Source organism: Triticum dicoccoides, chromosome 2B (genome assembly GCF_002162155.2).
Source record: "Triticum dicoccoides isolate Atlit2015 ecotype Zavitan chromosome 2B, WEW_v2.0, whole genome shotgun sequence".
NCBI lineage: Eukaryota > Viridiplantae > Streptophyta > Magnoliopsida > Poales > Poaceae > Triticum > Triticum dicoccoides.
The window spans coordinates 58806325-58813113 of record NC_041383.1 but is presented as its reverse complement, the minus strand read 5'-3'; positions in this window follow the sequence as shown (position 1 = coordinate 58813113).

The window sequence follows — 6789 nt, the reverse complement described above, 5'->3', positions numbered from 1 at the left end:
TTATTTCTAATAAGTCAGTAGCTCGTTCCATTGTTCCGGAGAACAGAGTTTTAGTCATCTTGCCTATAAGGCACGGTTCACAAGTACCAAGTGATTCATAATCAAGTGATTCCAGAAGTCCATCAGTATGGAGTTTCTTCATGTGCTTTACACCAATATGACCCAAACGGTAGTGCCACAAATAAGTTGCACTATCATTATTAACATTGCATCTTTTGGCATCAATATTTGAATATGTGTATCTCTATGATCAAGATTCAATAAACCATCACCATTGGGTGTATGACCATAGAAGGTTTTATTCATGTAAACAAAATAACAATTTATTTTCTATCTTAGATGAATAATCGTATCGCAATAAACATGATCTTATCATATTTATGCTCAACGCAAACACCAAATAACATTTATTTAGGTTTAACACTAATCTTGAAAATATAGGGAGTGTGTGATGATGATCATATCAATCTTGGAACTACTTCCAACACTCATCGTCACTTCCCCTTCAACTAGTCTCTGTTTATTCTGTAACTCTTGTTTCGAGTTACTAATTTTTAGCAACCGAACAAATATCAAATACCCAGGGCTACTATAAACACTAGTATGGTACACATCAATAACCTGTATATCAAATATACCCTTGTTCACTTTGCCATCCTTCTTATCTACCAAATATTCAGGGCATTTCGGCTTCCGGTGACAATTTCCTTTGCAGTAGAAGCACTCAGTTTCAGGCTTTGGTCTAGCTTTGGGCTTCTTCGCGGGAGTGACAACTTGCTTGCCATTATACATGAAGTTCCCTTTCTTACCCTTTGCCCTATTGTTGAAACTAGTGGTCTTGTCAATCATCAACACTTGATGCTCTTTCTTTATTTCTACCTTCGTTGATTTCAGCATCACGAAGAGCTCGGGGATTATTTTCGTCCTCCCTTGCATACTATAGTTCATCAAGAAGTTCTACTAACTTGGTGATGGTGACTAGAGAACTCTGTCAATCACTATCTTATCTGGAAGATTAACTCCCACTTGATTCAAGCGATTGTAGTACCCAGACAATCTGAGCACATACTCACTAGTTGAGTGATTCTCCTCCATCTTTTAGCTATAGAACTTGTTGAAGACTTCAAATCTCTCAACTCGGGTATTTGCTTGAAATGTTAACTTCAACTCCTGGAACATCTCATATGGTCCATGACGTTCAAAACGTCTTTGAAGTTCCGATTCTAAGCCGTTAAGCATGGTGCACTAAACTATCGAGTAGTCATCATATTGAGCTAGCCAAACGTTCATAACGTCTGCATCTGCTCCTGCAATAGGTCTGTCACCTAGCGGTGCATTAAGGACACAATTCTTCTATGCAGCAATGAGGATAAACCTCAGATCACGGATCCAGTCCGCATCATTGCTACTAACATCTTTCAACACAATTTTCTCTAGGAACATATCAAAATAAACATATGAAAGCAACAAGACGAGCTATTGATCTACAACATAATTTGCAAAATACTACCAGGACTAAGTTCATGATAAATTTAAGTTCAATTAATCATATTACTTAAGAACTCCCACTTAAACAGACATCTCTCTAGTCATCTATGTGATCACCTGATCCAAATCAACTAAACCATGTCCGATCATCACGTGAGATGGAGTAGTTTTCAATAGTGAACATCACTATGTTGATCGTATCTACTATATGATTCACGCTCGACCTTTCGGTCTCCGTGTTCCGAGGCCATATCAGTATATGCTAGGCTCATCAAGTTTAACCTGAGTATTCCACGTGTGCAACTTGTTTTGCACCGGTTGTATTTGAACATAGAGCCTATCACACCTGATCATCACGTGGTGTCTCAGCACGAAGAACTTTCGCAACGGTGCATACTCAGGGAGAACACTTCTTGATAATTAGTGAAAGATCATCTTAAAATGCTACCGTCAATCAAAGCAAGATAAGATGCATAAAGGATAAACATCACATGCAATCAATATAAGTGATATGATATGGCCATCATCATCTTGTGCTTGTGATCTCCATCTCTGAAGCACCGTCGTGATCATCATCGTCACCGGCGCGACACCTTGATCTCCATTGTAGCATCATTGTCATTTCGCCATCTATTGCTTCTACGACTATCGCTACCGCTTAGTGATAAAGTAAAGAAATTACAGGGCGCTTGCATTTCATACAATAAAGCCACAACCATATGGCTCCCGCCAGTTGCCGATAACTTCGGTTACAAAACATGATCATCTCATACAATAAAATATAGCATCATGTCTTGACCATATCACATCACAACATGCCCTGCAAAAACAAGTTAGACGTCCTCTACTTTGTTGTTGCAAATTTTACGTGGCTGCTACGGGCTGAGCAAGAACAGTTCTTACCTAAGCATCAAAACCACAATGGTAGTTCGTGAAGTTAGTACTGTTTTAACCTTCGCAAGGACCGGGCGTAGCCACATTCGGTTCAACTAAAGTTGGAGAAACAAACACCCGCCAGCCACCTATGTGCAAAGCACGTCGGTAGAACCAGTCTCGCGTAAGCGTACACGTAATGTTGGTCCGGGCCGCTTCATCCAACAATACCGCCAAACCAAAGTATGACATGCTGGTAAGCAGTATGACTTGTATCGCTCACAACTCACTTGTGTTCTACTCGTGCATATAACATCTACGCATAAAACCAGGCTCGGATGCCACTGATGGAGAACGTAGTAATTACAAAAATTTTCCTACGCACACGCAAGATGATGGTGATGCATAGCAATGAGAGGGGAGAGTGTTGTCCATGTACCCTTGTAGACCGAAAGCGCAAGCGTTAGAACAACACGGTTGATGTAGTCATACGTCTTCGCGGCCCGACCGATCAAGCACTGAAACTACGGCACCTCCGAGTTCTAGAACATGTTCAGCTCGATGACGATCCCCGGACTCTGATCCAGCAGAATGTCGGGGAAGAGTTCCGTTAGCACGGCGGCGTGGTGACGATCTTGATGTTCTACCGTTGCAGGGCTTCGCCTAAGCACTGCTACAATACTATCGACGACTATGGTGGAGGGGGGCACCACACACGGCTATGAGATCAAGAGATCAATTGTTGTGTCTATGGGGTGCCCCCTCCCCCGTATATAAAGAAGTGGAGGAGGGGGCTGTCGGTGTCAAAACCGGCGGATCTCGGGTAGGGGGTCTCGATCTGTGTGTCCAGGCTGATGGTAACAGGAAGAAAGGGACACAGATGTTTACCCAGGTTCGGGCCCTCTCGATGGAGGTAAAACCCTACTTCCTGCTTGATTAATATTGAAGATATGAGTAGTACAAGAGTAGATCTACCACGAGATCGTAGAGGCTAAACCCTAAGAGCTAGCCTATGATGGTATGATTGTAATTGTGATCGGCCTTCTAAGGACCAACCTCTACGGTTTATATAGACACCAGAGAGGGCTAGGGTTTACATGGAGTCGGTTACAAGGAAGGAAACACAATATCCGGACCACCAAGCTTGCCTTCCACGCAAAGGAGAGTCCCATCCGGACACGGGCCGAAGTCTTGAGTCTTGTATCTTCACGCTTCAATAGTCTGGATGATGTATATAGTCCGGCTGTCCGGATACCCCCTAATCCAGGACTCCCTCAGTAGCCCCTGAACCAGGCTTCAAGGACGATGAGTCCGGCGCGCAGTCTTGTCTTCGGCGTTGCAAGACGGGTTCCTTCTCCGAATACTCCAAAGTAATTATCGAGCACTTAGACCGTGTCCGGATCTGCGAGATGATCTTCACATACCATTGTAGGGAACACAGCATAAATCGGATCTAACGCGAACCGGCTTTTCTTGCCCCACCCTGACTTGTGTTGCGAGGCGGTTTTACTGGCACGTCCTGTCGAGGCATAGATCGTGTTCCTCTTATTATGGGATCTTCCATTAATGCAGGCGTGCATAGCCCCATGACGACCGTTGGTATGACTCCATGTGCCATCGGGTAAACCTCAAGCGATCACCCTAAGGACTCTTGATATTCACCCCCTTTTATAAAGGGGTCGAGGCATATGCCTCTTTTCCACCTCCCTCGCGCCTTCTCGCACCTCGAGTTCCAACACCCGAGACCTAAGCCCAAACACCCCAGATCCTCCAATATGTCCGGATCCAACCCTCAAGGCCGGTGGGTGGCCTCCTCGATCCAAGAGGAAGACATTGCGAAGCTTAGAGAGGTCGGATATCTGACCGCCGACATCCGACATAGGCTTCCTGCTCCAGGGCAGGTCATCCCTACACCGGAGCCCAATGAGTCCGTCGTGTTTGTTCCCCACTTCCTCCATGGCATGGGCCTCACCCTCGATCCTTTTGTGAGGGGGATCATGTTTTATTATGGGTTGGATTTTCATGATCTAGCTCCGGATGCCCTCCTCCATATCTCGTCGTTTATTATAGTGTGCGAGGTCTTCCTCCATGTCACCCCACACTCCGGCTTATGGTTCAAGACCTTCAATGTGAAGCCGAAGATGATCGAGGGGCGACATGCGGAGTGCGGAGGTGTCGTAATAAGCAAGAATGCCTATGCCCCATGGCCAGAGGGATCCTTCCCGGAAGTATCCGATGTATGGCAACGGAGGTGGTTTTATGCCACGGCTCCCAGAGGCACAAAGTGGGTGGCTGCTCCCGAGTTCCGCTCGGGCCCTCCGTCACAACTAGCGTCTTGGACCAACATAGGACGGAATTGGGGGCCTGCTGGCGATGTACCAGTACTGCAGAGCCGTATCCGAGAGCTTCTTGAGAGGGACATTAACCTTGTCAGCATAATGCAAGTGATGTTAATCCGACAGATGTTGCCGTGCTAACGCCGGCCTCTCTAGATGTGGGAGTTCAATCCAGAGGGTCCGCCGGACTGTTAAGCACTTCTTCGGCTTGAAGCTCGAAGGGACGTGCAAATTATTCTTCGGACCGAAAGTGGAGTGTCCGGACACCACCGAGGATGCGGGCCTAAGCTGCAATCGCCTAGATACCCAAGTAAGTAGCCTTGATACCGGACACCTTGTTTTGTATTTGTCATAATTGTTTATTCTGAAAATCATCTGTGGCCCGGAATGGCTCAACAAGGCGGAGAGAATCAGGTGTCCGGCGCCACCTTCCGAAGGCTCGCCTGGTCCCACCATGGCCAAGATGCTTGACCGGGTACTCAGCAGAATGCCCTCAGGGAAAGACAAGGGGAAGATTGAAGAAACCAAACTCCACACGCTAGGCATCCGAACCGGGGGAATTGTTACCTCCCCTAAGGAGGATAGTCGGGAAGGGGAGGCTAAGGCCTCCTCCCCGCGCGGGAAGAAGAGGGCTCCCTTTGAAGACTTGGAGGCGGAGATGCCCAAACCGGGGAAAAAGGTATCCCCAGGGGGCCCTGCCCCGACGGGCACCCTCACTGCGTCATGCCCGCCAACGGGCCAGCCCTCCACCAAGCTGTAAGTCAATCGTTAATTCGAATGTACTGTGTTTCTCCTAGATCAATAACCAAGATTCATCTTTTGCAGTCTGGCTAGCAGCTCTTCTCAACAGAGTTCGTCTTCAGGGGATCTTCCTCCGGAGATGATGGAGAGCGAGACCCCACCCACCTCTCCGACTCATGAAGCGGGCGACAACAAGGTGTCGTCACGGAGGAGTCTGGATCTGCCAAAGCCGGAAGCCAATGCGTCAGCCGCCCTGAGCCCGGAGCGCTTAGCTCCCACGAGGGGCGATGGGAAGGGTCCGACACAGTTCAATGTCCTGCCGGACGTACTGACAGACTTACTGGAGCAAGCTGCGCTCTCGGAGGAGCACCGCTCATTAATGAGCGCGGTGCTCAAGAAGATTTCATCCGCTACAAGCGGTTTGAATGAAGCATTTGCAAGCCTGCTCAGAGGCTTTGAGGTATGTACTGAAGAATACACTATTTTTTTGCTATGAGGCACGCGCTAGGTGTGCTCCATATAGATAGTAGCCCCTGAGACTCTGGTTGCCCGCCCTAGGCAGCAAACGGGGGATCATAAACCAATGATTGTGCTGTAAATACTCGCAGGTACCTGTGGGTCTGGCCGCCGACCAGTCCATTGAAGTTGCCGAACTAACGAGGCAGATTGGATCGATTGATGCCGATATCACGCTGGTGAATGAGCGGCTGGAAAAATCACAAGGTATGTGCTCTGCCTTCCTTTGTATAGGAAAATATGAAGGTGGCATGATATTAATTTAATATGTTTTGACTGCAGATGGTGCTACTGCCGTGGAAGCCCTGAGGGAGGAACTTGCCCAGGCCAAGGAACAAGCTCGGGTTAGCAATTCGGCTGCCCTAAAGGCTTCCGAGGAATTGAGAGCCGAACAGGCTGCTCATCGCCGAAGCAAGGAAAAGATAGCCGAAATGGCTTTGGAGTTAAAAAATGCCGCTGACCGGTATGAGCTCCTTAAAAAGGAGCATAAGGATAGTTCGGTCGATCTGAACAAGGCACTGAATGCCACCAAGGAGATACGGACCGGACTCAGGGGTGCGCGGGAGGAGCTTCAACAGGCCGGTAAAATCACGGCTGGAGGCTCCTACTTGCTACGGACGATTTTTTTTGATCCGAAGTACGCTCCCCTGGATGGACACTGGAGTCCTACGGACGCGTATGCGGATTTGGCGAAGAGTACAGCTGACGCTGCCAAGTTCTTCAAAGATCAGGGTAATAAGGAAGTGGAGAAGCTTTTCTGGTCGCAATTCAATGCTCCCACTTGCCCGCTACCGTTAAGTGACAAGATGGCTGCTGTAGCGAAGCTTCACAGGTT